General features: G+C 38.8%; 1 protein-coding gene across 1 annotated transcript in view; it reads right to left on the bottom strand.

The window, feature by feature from the left end:
- LOC108528675 (protein MEMO1-like) overlaps window positions 1–13,968 on the bottom strand; it is a 97,516-nt gene that overhangs the window by 33,878 nt on the left and 49,670 nt on the right. The gene's annotated exons all lie outside the window — the stretch shown is intronic.

Genomic DNA, 13,968 nt, shown 5'->3' with positions numbered 1-13,968 from the left:
CGGGGCGGGGCGGGGCGGGGAAGGGCGGGGCAGGACAGGAACGGGAAGGACAGGACAGGACAGGACAGGAAAATCAAATAATGCAAATTTAAAAAATTTTTAAAAAACTTATTCAGACAAGTATTATCATATAACTCTTGTACTTATAAAAAATACAAAAGCAAAATAAATAAGGTATTCTTAAAATTTTCCTCAACATTCACAATCTGATCATTAAATTGCTTTTTACTTAAGAGTCATCAGTAATTATTGTTTTTCCGTAGTATCGTCCTTTGTACCATTAAGAGAATTCATGATTCAACATTTTTTTGAAAGTGTTTCTCTATTGCTTTGGGACTCTCTTCCAAGCTGCTGACAAATATTGCCCACGTCTCAATGCAGTCCCTTTCTTGATCTTACCAAAAGGTATCACTGAATGATGTAACAGAAGGTTTCAGAAAACAACCCAGGGATGGTACACCTTCCGTAACTGGTATTTAACTAGTATGTTGACTGAAACATCAATGGGGTGACTTTGTGCAGTCAGTCATATCAGCAGGATTAACTACCAAATTCACATATGAACAGGCAGTGACAACTATTTTCCAAATGACAATTTTAAGTTGCCACTGACTGGAAAACACATCTCAATTTCAGAAATGAAAAAATGTGGGAAAACGTACATCTTAAAATTCATGAAATATACTACCACTATGAAAACTCCACTCACTATGATGTTCTGATATTCTTAATTTCAATGCAGAACAGTGAAAAATTCATCAAAAACCAGTATTTGGGAACCACTGTTTCTCACTACAATGAAAAGTGTTTCTGAGAAGCCTTACCAACTACAAAATCTCATTTAGTTTTTATTTTTATTGAGACAGAGTCTCACTCTGCCACCCGGACTGGAGTGCAGTGGCACAATCTCGGCTCACTGCAACCTCCACATCCCAGGTTCAAGCTATTCTTCTGCCTCAGCCTCCCGAGTAGCTAGGATTATAGGTGCCTGCCACCGCACCCGGCTAATTTTTGTACTTTAGTAGAGATGAGGTTTCATCATCTTGGTCAAGCTGGTATTGAACTTTTGACCTTGTGACCCAACCACCTCGGCATCCCGAAGAGCTGGGATTACAGATGTAACCCACCGTGCCCAGCCTCATTTAATTTTAAAAACAAGTAACACTTCAGCAGCTTTCTCCAAATCCTTTCTCTCATTACTAATGCCCTACTATGATCACACACTTGGAATTTATTGCTATGCTTTTACAAAATTCATATCCTATTTTTAGATACATCTCAAGGGATGTTGTTTGTTTTTATATATCTGATAGGGCTCCTCACACAGAAAATAGCATGCCCTTGGTACAGCACTTTAGGGAGTGCAAGAATTGTCATAGCAAGTCTGATCCAAAACCTATCCGGAGCAGTACTGTATCAAATCAAAACAAATTTAAAAAGTTAAAATTAAAATATAAAATCATGCTGTGAAAAACACTGATTGTTCACCTTGATTTATAAACCTCAAAGGTTAGGCCAAATCCAAATATCTTAGATTCCTTATTATCTACTAATTTATGTAAACATTTTAAGTATTTATTTACATTTTTGGCTACACTGTACTTCAGAACACAATGGCAGAGGGCAATTAACAATCCCAATAAATAATCTTTAGTGTGTACCAACCACCTCTTAGATTTGGCCAACTGGAAATCACTTACTACGTTTCTGTCCATTCATATATAGTTTCAAAATTTTCATAGAGCTAAAACCAATACCATTGGCATTTCATACCTAAAAGAGCTACAAATTTGGAGGATCACAGTCTACTTCTTCCAGATCATTTACAAACACCTCATCTGAAAACGGGTTTAGCACTGATTCCTGTAACAGTCCATTAATTTGGATTCTCTCTTCCTACCCCTATTCACTGTTTATAAATCAATTTCCTAGCTCTGTCAAATGCCACCAAATACTTTTATAATATCTGATTATAGCATCTTATGTAAACTATTTTAAGATCAAAATATTTATTTTGCTCACTATTTTTTCATTAGAAAAAAAGCGTGCTCAGTACAGAAATTTGAAGAACATGGATGAGGGGAATCACAATCCCATAATTATTTAAAATCACCAAAATTAATATTTTCCAAATTTCCTTCTAGTCTTTAAGATGATATATAATTCTGTAGCCTACTTTTATTTACATAACATTCTAGTGTAAGTATTTCCCTATATTATAAACTCTTCAAAGACACTGTATGATTAAATAATATTTCCTAATGTGAATGGACCACTGTTTCCTTACACATTAATATAAAATCATTGGGTTGTTTCCAATTTTTGAGTTATTAGAAACAATTCTGTAATATGTATCTATACTTTAAAGCTTTTTCCATATTTAAGATTATTTCTGGCCAGCACGGTGTCTCACACCTGTAATCCCAGCACTTTGGGAGGCCAACGTGCGCAGATCACGAGGTCAGGAGTTCAAGACCAACCTAGCCAAAATGGTGAAATCCTGTCTCTACTAAAACTACAAAATTTGCTGGGCGTGGTGGTCGCACATCTGTAATCCCAGCTACTCAGGAGGCTGAGACGGGAGAATCACTTGAACCTGAGAGGCAGAGGTTACAGTGAGCTGAGATCATGCCATTGCACTCCAGCCTGGGGAACAGAGTGAAACTCTGTCCCAAAAAAAAAAAAAAAAAATACCATGATTCTGAGATTCTCAGAAATGGACTTACTATGTAAATCAGTATGAACTTTCATAAGATTTTTTTTTTTCCCTTTTTTTGAGACAGTCTCACTCTGTCACCCAAGCTGGAATGCAGAGGCACGATCTTGGTTCACTGCAACCTCCGCCTCCCAAGTTCAAGTGATTCTCCTGCCTCAGCATCCCGAGTAGCTGAGATTATAGACGTGCGCCATCACGTCCAGCTCATTTTTTGTATTTTTAGTAGAGATGGGGTTTCACCATGTTGGTCAGGCTGGTCTCAAACTCCTGACCTCAAATGATGTGCCCGCCTTGGCATCCCAAAGTACTGAGATTATAGGTGTGAGCCACCATGCCCAGCCCCTTTATAAGACTTTGATACATATATTCAAAATGTTATCCAAAACTGCATCCATTCCAAATGATGCATGACAAGGCCTATTTTGCCATAATCTCGCTACTCTCCTCCAAATAATATTTTGAAAAATTAACTCATTTAACCCATGCTCCCATTTGATAAAATTAAAATCTAACGTCCCACTCCTCAATGATATTTGGCATTTCGAAATAAGTTCAATATTATGATTTCTTAAAATCAAAGCCATTTTAAATTCTAAGACAAAGGTATTTTGACTTCTAAGATATTTATTTGCTACTTGGGACACGTATAGCAACATGATTGTTGAGTCTTCTTGCCAGCCACAAGTTATCCATCACTAACACAGAGGCAACAACTAGTATCTATCAATCTTTACAGAAGACAAACCAATTTCAACACCAAGCTTATTGTGCTGCACTATGGTGTTATTTTAAATTATCCACAATCCTGAAAATGTTTACACGCTCCTGCCTTTAAATCTTTTTAACTAATGAGGTATGATTTTTCATCCTTTCAGAAATCATAATTCTTGGCCAGGCTTTGTGGCTCATGCCTATAATCCTAGCACTTTGGAAGGCCGAGGTGGGAGGATCACTTGAAGCCAGAAATTCGTGATCAGCCTGGTCAACATAGTGAGACCCCTGTTTAACATACCAAGACCTTATCTCTATTTTTGTAAAAATTAAATTTAAAAAAAAATCATAATTCTTACTCCTGTAACAGTCAAAAAGTAGTCTATAGACCAGAATCACGTAATGTGTTTATTTAAGAAAGATCCCAGCCAGGCACAGTGGCTCACACCTATAATCCCAGCACTTTGGGAAGCCAAGGCAGGTGGATCATCTGAAGTCAGGAGTTCGAAATCAGCCTGACCAACATGGTGAAACTCTGTCTCTACTAAAAAGACAAAGAATTAGCAGGGCATAGTGGCGCACGCATGTCATCTCAGCTACTCGGGAGGCTGAGACAGGAGAATCGCTTGAACCCAGGAGGCGGAGGTTTCAGTAAGACGAGATAATGCCACTGCACTCCAGTCTGGGCAGTAATAGCGAAAACTCTGTCTCAAAAGGGAGGGTGCGAGTGTGGTGATGAGGATGGAGATGGGAAGAGAAGGAAAAAAAGAAGAAGATCCCTAGGTTTTCATTCAGATATGTGCTGCTACAATCTCTGATTCCAACAGGAATTTTAACAACCCTGCAGGAAACACCGCTCCACCATTAAAATTACACTGCGCATGCTCATCCTTAACTCCCAGTACTTTGAAAGCCAAAGACATAGGTATCACTTAGCTCAGAATCAAAACCTGCCTGTAACATGTGAAACCCCATCTCTACAAAAAAATACAAAAAATAGCCAGGTTGTTGCATGCCTTAGCACCAGCTACTCCAGGGCTGCATCAGAAGATCACCTGAGCCCAGGAGTCCAAATATCAGGTAGACCCTGTCTCAAAAAAAAAAAAAAAAAAAAAAAAACAATCAAACAAATGATGCCCACTCCTTAAAGTTTATTTCACATGCTCTATTCTCAATGAAGCAGACTAACAGACTCCTGGAAGGTTTATACCAGAGATTCAGCATTAATTGAGAAATCATATAGTCTAAAATTAAAAAAAACATTAACTTTTACCTCCAGCTACTTTAAGCCTTAAGTAACTCCCTTTTTAGACTCACTTCAATTAATTCCTCTTCAGCTTTTCCAAATAACACGATAAGGGAAGAAAATAAAACTAGGACTCTTAGACCCTATTACACTTAAATTCAAAATTTTCTTTAAAATCTCTGTTTTAGTCTAAAAATCATGAGAATGTTCCAGTCAACTGAAAATACCTTTTTTTTTTTTTTTTTCAATGGAATGGAGTTTTGCTCTTACTGCTCAGACTGGAGTGCAATGGGGCGATCTCAGCTCACTGCAACCTCCACCTCTGGGGTTCAAATGATTCTCTAGCCTCAGCCTCCCAAGTAGCTAAGATTATAAGCATGTGCCACCAGGCCCGACTAATTTTGTATATTCAGTAAAGATGGGGTTTTACCATGTTGGTCAGGTTTGTCTTGAACTCTTGACCTCAGGTGATCCACCAGCCTCGGCCCCCCCAAAGTGCTGGTAGTACAGGCGTGAGCCACCACGCTCGGCCATCCACGTTTATTTCAATATTCCTCCATGCTCCTATTTCCAATTTAAATGAAGGCTTCAAAAAGACCATGTCTACCCTCTGGCAAAAGGGTCCAGTACTCTAGTGAGGGAAATATAAATCTGGACATAAAAAGCAACCACCTCAAGTAACACAAATGCTTGAAGTTGAGTCCACAGCACTTCCCTAAAACAGATCTAAACAGAAATCATTATTTCCTTCCAAATGCAGGTAGCATATTTCTTTTTTCTTTATTTTTTGGAGTTTACAATAAGTCCATAGTAGTAATCGGGATAATTCAGTACTCAAATCCTAAAACAAAACATAATATGTGGAAAATAAAGTAAGTCTGCCTGACTGGAAAGAATCAGGACTAGGATAACACTTCCCACACAAGGCAGCACTTCTTATGCAATTTCTTTAAAAAAAAGAAGAAGTTTCTTAAGAGAAAATGAAAAGTTAGAATTTTATTTTTCATATATTTCCACCACAAAACAGATTTGTAAACATTAAGCACTGTCTCACCCTATTCAGTGTGATACAGATTTCCTTCTGTAAGAGCTTTCACTCACAGTTTGATTAGGAGAAGCAGATCACGCCCAGTGGATGACACCATGTAAAATGTGGCAAGAGAGGTTCTAATGATTGCACATGGGTGAGCTGACAGAACAAACAATTTGAAAACTGAATAGTTAGTCAAAAATAAACTAGTTAAATTATGGCAGACTCTAAACCAGAATATTAAGCAACCGGAAAACAATGAAGCAAAATTTTATGAACCTCTATGGAACATCTTTTAATTGTGGGGGAAGAACAAGCATTATACAGAACAGAAGGTACAATATGTTGCCATTTTTATGTGTGCATATATATCATACATGATTATGTATTGGTTTGTATTTATGTAGAATATCTCTGGAGGAACACAAAAGAAATGTGTAGGCCGGGTGCAGTGGCTCACGCCTGTAATCTCAGCACTTTGGGAGGCCAAGGCAGGCGGATCACGAGGTCAAGAGATCGAGACCATCCTGGCCAACATGGTGAAACTCCATCTCCACTAAAAATACAAAAATTAGCTGGGGTGATGGCACGTGCTTGTAGTCCCAACTACTTGGGAGGCTGAAGCAGGAGAATCACTTGAACCAGGGAGGTGGAGGTGGCGGTGAACTGAGATCGTGCCATTGCACTCCAGCCTAAGCAACAAAAGTGAAATTCCATCTCAAAAAAAAAAAAAAAGAAATGTGTAACAGTTACTGCATCCTGAAGAGGGAACAAAGAGAGACACTCCGCTTTTCACTCTATACTCTTTCCGATCGTTTGTATTTTGCACTACATACATGTATTATCTATCAAAAAATTAAGTAATAAAAATTATGGTGCAATCATATAACAGAATACTATAAAGTCATAAACAATGATGCTGTGAGATATGTTTACTAATGTGGAAAAAGGCCTCTGAATGCTAAACCTGGCTAAAAACAAGTCATTGTTGAACCTAAGACAATAGCTACATTAATAATCTAGGTTAAAATGCATAAAACCAAACTTTTAAGAATTGCTGTTTAACAAATAACATATAGATTACAGCAATTAGATATATCATATGTGGGCCAAGGTGACCAAGTTTCCCTATTAGCAAAAAGGAACTTTCTCCTTTTACTTTCCTAAGTATGATATCCATCACCAAATATCTGGTAGAAAGAAGCAGAGAACATGAAAATATTCTAGAAAAGCACAATCTAGAGAACATGAAACACCTTATTAATATCTTTCTTCATAATTCTTCTCTAATGAACAAAATTAATAGTTACAGCAGTTTTATTTGTCTAGCAAGGGCTTCAGCTATGCTCCACTCTGACTTCGTCAGCATTTACAGATAATCTAGAGAAGTTAAATTGCCTTCTGAAGTAATTAACTATAATGTGATACAATATTTGGTTTTGTGCATTTGTTGTGGCATGTTGAGGTCTGTTTCCTTCTTTCACTAAGCACTAGTACTGCAAGTGCCAGCTCATCTATCTAAAAAGTTTCTGATTTAGCAACCGTAAGATGCCCAAAAAAGAATCCCAGCAACCTCTGCCCTTATAACTGGCCAAGAAACATGTCTACTGTGGACTGAGTGATGGGAAATGGGCATGCCAGGTTTCAGATGTACAGGGGAATAAAAAAAAAGGTAATCAGATACAACAGCCATCACTATAAAAGACTTTCCAGAGGGTTGTGATATTGATAAATTAGGGGGAAAACTAACTTTGGAAACAAAGGGCACAGTTAAACATAAACGTTGAGTTGTATGTGTGTATCCACTCTGCTAAACACCTTCTTTTTAAAGTCGTTGGTGCTTGAGCATGACTGAGGCTCTGACCTTTTCTGATATGACGCTGAAGCAGATGTGTTAATATAAAAAAAAAAGGGTGCCTGGATTGAAGTGGTACCTCTCCAATTAACAGCAAATCATAACAGAAAAGGTCAGAGCCTCAGTCATGCTCAAGCACCAACAATTTTCAAAGGATTCTAAAACGCCGTGGCACTTTCTGTTAAACCATAGTCAACACAAAACTTCTATTTAAGAAATAAGAACCTCCTCCTGCTCTTAGGCCGATTCAGTAAATGAATTAAGTAAATAACCAATCAACTAACCTCAATTTTGTAAAAGCCACCACCATCTCCCAAACTGTGTGTGGTGTTTTGTTTTGTTTTGTTTTGTTTCATTTTGTTTTGAGACAAGCTCTGGTTCTATCACCCAGGCCGGAATGCAGTGGCACGATCTCAGTTCAGCGCAACCTCCGCCTCCCTGGCTCAAGTCATCCTTCTGCCTCAGACTCCTGAGTAGCTGGGACCACAGGTATGCGACACCACGCCTGGTTAATTTTTATTTTTAGTAGAGATGGGGTTTCACCATGTTGACCAAGCTGTTCTCAAACTCCTGGGCTCAAGCAATCCATCCGCCTCAGCCTCACAAAGTGCTGGGATTACAGGCATGACCCACTGTGCCCAGCCCAAACTGTGTTAATTAAAGTTAGACTAAAACTGTGTGCCTAAAGAAATTGAAGGGGGATAAGAGAAAGAGTCAATGATTATTAAAATGGGGCTAGATGAATAATAATACCAGTACCAATAACAAGATAAAGGAAGGCCATGAAGCTTGTTCTAAGATGAAGACTGATTTTGGACACACCAAAAGTTATAGGAGACAACAAGGCAACTAGGTAAAGATTCCCATTAGTAAGAGTAAGAGCCTTAAGTGTAGGAAAAGGGATCAAGGACAAAAAGAGATTTCAGAATCATTTAATTAAGGTGGTAAAGATAAAAGAATGCATAAGAGCCATCTGAATGTGAACTGACTGATGATGGTGACAACAGAAATGTAGAAAAACTGAATCCTAAGATACAGGTACTTAGGCATAGAAGTAAGAAGTTGGGCCAATAAGGAAGGGAAAAAAGGCGCAGCTCAAGAAATAAAGAGAAAATCCAGTACAAGGAAAGCAAAGAGATGATATCCTTCATGAAGATTAACAGAATCCGACTCTAATGAATAAGCACAATGAGAACAGAAAAAAAAAAAAGCCAGTCAATTGATTTCAGTGATTATGAGAAATTGGGAGCCTTTGAGCAGTTACTTTTCAGGGATTGCAGGTAAAAGTTGAATTTACAAGTAATTACAGCAAATAAGATAAGGTACAAGAAAATGGAGAAAGCAAATGAAAACCACTCCAAAAAAAAATGAAGGTAGTCAAACTTCCTATATCATCATCATCACCTTAAGGATGTCCCAATTTGAAGTCTACAGAACTTCAAATAAAATTCATTTACCTTATGAAACACAACCTCAGGCATCAGCAATTGTATTTGTCTGCCTCACAACAAAGAAAGCTATCTATTAATGTCACAGGAAAGTCAATATTCAAGTATTTGACAAATTGCTTCTGCAACTGTACTCAAATAGCAAACAACCTGAATCTAAAAGTGCATTTTTTGAAAGATGAATGTTAATCATTTATGGACTGGTGTGGTGGCTCATGCCTATAATCCCAGCATTTTGGGAGTCCCAGGAGGGCGGATCACTTGAGGCCAGGGGTTCAAGACCAGCCCAGCTAAAAATACAAAAATCAGCCGGGTATGGCGGCACATGCCTGTAGTCCCAGCTACATGGGAGGGTGAGGCATGAGAACTGCTTGGACCCAGGAGGCAGAAGTTACAGTGAGTCGTTATCACGCCACTGCACTGCAGCCTGGGTGATAGAGCAAGATCCTCTCTCAAAAAAAAAAAAGTTTCTAAAATGTTTTCTGCACATTCACATTAAATACTACAGGCTAAGAATCCTGTAGCTAGCACTACAGTACTCAAAGCCATTATTTCAAATTAAAAAGGAGAATGATAATTAAAAATACTAGCATTTGGTGTTGGAAGCATAGCTTTCATCTAAGGACATCAAAGCAACTTTTGAACATCTATTAATTATAGCCTTTCTAAATTATCCTGTTTACTGTAGCAAAATACAGGCATGAAAATAATTACACTGTACCCTACTAACATACAAAATATGATTAAGAACTATTTGTAATTAATATTCAATAATTACAATAAATTAGGATATAGTAACAAAACTTACTTTGGATAAAGTGCTTCAATATGAAAAGTAAAATCTTCTCAATTTATATATTTATTTAGAGTCTCATTCTATTACCCAGGCTGAAGTGCAGTGGTGTGTTCTCGGCTCACTGCAACCTCCACCTCCAGGGTTCAAGCAATTCTTGTGCCTCAGCCACCCAAGTAGCTGGGATTACAGGCACCCGCCACCACACTAGGCTAATTTTTGTAGTTTCAGTAGAGAGAGGGTTTTCCCCATGTTGGTCAGACTGCTCTTGAGCTCCTGACCTCAAGTGATCCGCCCGCCTAAGCCTCCCAAAGTGCTAGGATTACAGGTGTGAGCCACCAGGCCTGGCCAAATCTTCTCAATTTAAACTTCAGTAACTGTCATCCAGAAAAATTCAGAGAAGGATCAAATTTTTTTAGTCTATTAGGAAAAAAGTTTGCTAAGCAAATACTATAAATAAAGTAACAAATGTAAGGAAAGCATATTATTTTCAGCTAATTTCGACATACTTGATGTTAAATTCAAAAAGGAGGCAAGAGGCCAGGTACACTGACTCACGCCTGTAATCCCAGCACCTTGGGAGGCTAAGACGGACAGATCACTTGAGGTCAGGAGTTTGAGACCAGCCTGGCCAACGTGGGAAATCCCCCTCTCTACTGAAAATACAAAAATTAGCTGGGTGTGGTGGGGAACACCTATAATCCCAGCTACTCAGGAGGCTGAGGCCGGAGAACTGCCTGAACCTGGGAGGCAGAGGTTGCAGTGAGCGAGATCATACCACTGCATTCTAGCCTGGGTGATAAAGGAAGACTCCACCAAAAAAAAAAAAAAGAGGCAACAATATGCCAGAAAAAACTGCAATCTGGGAGGACAGGAAAAAAACAGAATTTACAGTGTACCTACAATGTGTCAGGCACACTACTGGGTTCTTTAAAATATGTTATCTTGGGCCAGTCGTGGTGGCTCATGCCTGTAATCCCAGCACTTGGGGAGGCCTAGGCGGGCGAATTGCTTGAGCTCAGGATTTCAAGACCAGCCTGGGCAACATAGTGGGACTCTGTCTCCACAAAAAATTTAAAAAAAAAAACTAGCTAGGCGTGGTTACACACACCTATAGTCCCAGCTACTCAGGAGGCTGAGGCGCGAGGATCACTTGTGCCTGGAAGGCAGAGGGTGCAGTGAGCCAAGATCATGCTACCATACTGCAGCCTGGGTGACAAAGTGAGACCATGACTCAAAAAAAAAAAAAAAAAGTTATCCTGGTTAACTGTCACAGTAATCCTATGACATAGTTATTATCTCTAGTTTATAAATAAACCAAAAAAATCAAGTTTCCTCAAGGTCATATGACTAGTGAATGGCAATGCTAAGAATCTGAGCCATTTTAGTCTGGCTCTGAACTCCCACTACAGCATGCTGACGACTCTAAGACCAAGTCATCCCCAATAACCAGATGTGGCCTTCTATTTCCTTTTCTGTAAAAAAAATGAAGATGATAAACTCAATTGTGTCTATAATTCTGTTGTTATACTAAGAGGTAAAATTGTTCAGGTTGATACAAAGAGATGGCCAGGCATGGTGGCTCACACCTGTAATCCCACCACTCTGGGAGGCCAAGGCAAGAGGATTGAGTCCAGGAGGTCGAGACCAGCCTGGGCAACACAGTGGTGAAGCCCTATCTCTACTAAAAATACAAAAAATTAGCTAGGTGTGATAGCACAAGAAGGCTGAGGTGGGAGAATCACCTGAGTCTGGGGAAGTTGAGGCTGCAGTGAGCCAAGATTATGCCACTGCATTCCAGCCTGAGCAACCAGAGTGAGACTGTGCCAAAAAAAAAAAAAGAAAGAAAAGAGGGAGAGATAACTATAAGCCACATGTATCCATTTTACTAGGTATGACTCTGTGCTATAAGCTTTCATTCTATGCTTCTCTCAAGTACTTTATCAGAAACAAACATCAACATGACAGTGACAGAGTGGACACCAAGAACCTCTTTCCCAAAAGTGAGAAAAGGCATCTAAAAATTAAGTATAAGATAATGTAATCACTTTCAAGAAATTACACCTTTCCTAATGAAAAAACACTAAAGGTAAAGCTTTGAAAAGTATGAATCTCGAAGTGTTTTCATCATCAAAAGTATCATCAAAGGGCATTCATTAATTGACAACACTATTTAGGGCAGGAAATGTACAAAATGAGCCTGGATGTGACAGTTAATTTTATGTGTTGACTTAACTGGACCAGAGGGTGCCCAGACATTTGGTCAAGCATTTTTCTGGATGTATCTGTGAGAGTATTTCTAGATAAGGTTAACATTTCAATCAGTAGACTAAGTAAAGCAGATTGTCCTCCCTAATGTGGGTAGGCCCCACCTCATCAGTTGAAGGCCTGACTAAAACAAAAAGGTTGACCTTCCCCCAAGTAAGAGAGAACTAATTCCTCCTGCCTGACTAAGCCTTCAAGCAACAATATCATATTTCTTCTGCCTTCACCTTCATACTGAAATACTGCCTATTCCTAGGTCTTGAGTCAACCAACCAATCCTCAGTCTCTAACTCTCCATTAGCTCTCCCATTTCTCAGGGCTTCAGACTCAAAGTGAAACTGCACCGTCAGTTCTCCCGGGTCTCCAGCTTGCCGACCGCATATCTTGGCACTTGTCAGCCTCCACAATGGCATGAGTTAATTCCAAATAAATCTCTTTCTATATTGAAGATAAATAGATCTACAGATAAGGATATAGATAGATATAGATACAAATATAGTTATACAGGTGTAGACACACATACCCTACTGGTTCTGTTTCTCTGAAGGACACTGACTAACATTCCAAGCAGGAAAGCTAAAATATCTATGACAGAAAACAAAATATTCTCCAGTTACTTTTGGACAATGGTAGGAAACAAATACATTATTTGGAAAACTGGTAAATAAAAGAAAAAGATCAAGCATTATTTATCCTTTTTCTATATGAACTGTTTAGGGCTTTTGGCAGGTGACGGGGTGTGACCAAATAGTCATGGTTGGGAAGCATTCCTTTAGATAAGTATTATAGATAATAAATGAAGGTAGAAGGATACAGTATCACCACTTTGCAAGCCCTAATAAATCAATAGATAAAAACAATGTTCATGAATGGCTGCCAATATCACCACACGAAGAGAGTCAGGCATTCTCTATTTCCTGACATAAAAATAAAAAGCCTGAATCTGATCAGTTCTCTAAATCTGTGCTGTTCAATAAAGGCGTCACTAGCCACATACTGCTACTGGGTACTTGAAATGTGGCTAATACTAACTGAGATGTGCTGTAAGTACAAAATACACATCAAATTTCTAAGATTCGTACCAAAAAAAAGCAATATACTTCATTAATTTTGTTGATTATATGTTGAAATAATAACACTGTGGATATACTGGGTCAAATAAAATATTATTCAAACCAATTTTGCCCATTTCTTTTCACTTTTTAAAAAAGTATATATGGAAAAATTCAAATTATATATGGCTTAAATTTATGGCTTACGTTATATTAGACAGTAATACTCTAAATCAAATTACCAAATTGTATAAAATACATGAGACAGAAAAACACTGAACACCATCACAATCTCCACGGTATGAGGATGTCTGAAAGTCAAAACCCAGTTTCTTTATACATACACATACACATACACGAACACACACACAAACACACTTTTTTTTTAATGCAAGAAAACGAGAAAGTGAGATAGAGGTGAAACGTGCAGATTAAAGACTTAACAGACATACCAACTAATTAAAATGCAGGCGGCCTTCCATGAATCTCAAACAGTTTAAAAAGAAATTATAAAAATCACTGAGTAGGCCAGGCGCGATGGCTCACGCCTGTAATCCCACCACTTTGGGAGGCCAAGGCGGGCAGATCACCTGAGGTCAGGAGTTCAAGACCAGCCTGACCAACATGGAGAAATTCTATCTCTACTAAAAATACAAAAAAATTAGCCGGGTGTGGCAGCGCATGGCTGTAATCCCAGCTACTTGGGAGGCTGAGGCAGGAGAATCGCTTGAACCAGGAGGCAGAGGTTATAGTGAGCGAGGATCGCAGCACTGCACTTCAGCCTGGGCAACAAGCGTGAAACTCCATCAAGGCGGGAAGGGGAAGGGAGGGAAGGGGAGGGGAGGGGAGGGA

The sequence above is a fragment of the Rhinopithecus bieti genome, unplaced genomic scaffold (genome assembly GCF_001698545.2).
Source record: "Rhinopithecus bieti isolate Rb0 unplaced genomic scaffold, ASM169854v2 scaffold_5341, whole genome shotgun sequence".
NCBI lineage: Eukaryota > Metazoa > Chordata > Mammalia > Primates > Cercopithecidae > Rhinopithecus > Rhinopithecus bieti.
This window is presented reverse-complemented; position numbering and strand designations above follow the sequence as displayed.